Source organism: Penaeus monodon, chromosome 31 (assembly GCF_015228065.2).
Source record: "Penaeus monodon isolate SGIC_2016 chromosome 31, NSTDA_Pmon_1, whole genome shotgun sequence".
NCBI lineage: Eukaryota > Metazoa > Arthropoda > Malacostraca > Decapoda > Penaeidae > Penaeus > Penaeus monodon.
In genome coordinates, this window is record NC_051416.1 from 25,855,143 (window position 1) to 25,856,464 (window position 1,322).

Consider the following 1,322-nt stretch of genomic DNA (forward strand, 5'->3'; position numbering starts at 1 on the left):
AACTGTATGTAGGGGTTCTCAAAGTTATGAAATTTTGTTTCAATTCTTCCAAGGGACATCGGGGGAATCAATGCCCTGTACCTTATTCAAGCTTTGTAGTATGCAAATCCAAATTTTAGATTTTACTGTCCCACTCTCTATTAAAGAAAATTAAGAACGAAAGAAAATTTACAAATATGTCTAGGAGCTTTGTGTTACATGATTCCTGAATCATTTTGTACAGTATATGATAAATTGTTCATTCTCACCAACATCTAATTCTTAATACAGTTCCAATCTGGATAAATGCAATTTGTTCTCCACACTGATCACAATAAAATAAATGTAAAGAACTAAATGCGTCCAGCTACATTGCTTTCCCCAGTGATATAAACGGATATTAGGTGGCAAAACATAATTGAAAGGAGAGACATTTTGAGGCGTGACTTGAACAAGTTAACACTAATACTTCCCATGAAATTATGCACCACACAGTCTAAGATATTCTAAAGCAAAAATTTTGGGAATTGACAGATGTTATGGAATTCACCTTATTTGGTGTAATTTTCCTAATTAATCTTATAGCAATTGGGTTCATGCCATAAACAGGGATGTTATGAAAAACAGATGAATGTAGCTATACAATTGCTTTTGTTGACTTATGTTACTTGTATATGAGAATCTATGTAGAACCTATTTGTATATGAGTATCTTTGTAAAATTTATTTGTATATGAGAATCGACGTAGGACTTGTTTGAATGCCCTTTTAAATACTTCAAGCTCACTTAGTTTGGAAGCACGTCTATTTGTCATTTGTGTACCAGAGCAGTGATTCTCAGCGTGGTACATGTGCTGGTGCCTACATACAGTATAAACTACCAGCTGCTTGAGCAAGGGAGTTTTGAGAGAGAGAAAAAAATACAAAACAGAAACAGTTCATTGTAACAGATGTAGTAAAAAAAAGCATGAATGAGAATGTGAACTTCACAGGAAAAGCATCAAAGATTTTTCAATTTAAATCTTCATAAATAAATATATTTCTGATGAGGATTTCACAACTCTCAAACTGTGAAATTAATCATTCTCATTCACAAATTTTTCTTTTTACCATGTTGCCATAGTAATAGTATAAATCAAAGAGTAGATTAAATGTGTAATTTCTATACACCAATTACTATTTTCTAGTGTAAATTAATATCACTTGGCCCAATAAATATTCAAAGAACATTTTCATGGTTGCACACTATTAACATGGGATATATATGCTACCAATCTTTGGAGAAAAACAATGGACTGCCATTTCTGATGGCTTGTGCTGCACTTTAGTACAAATGTTCTAGTA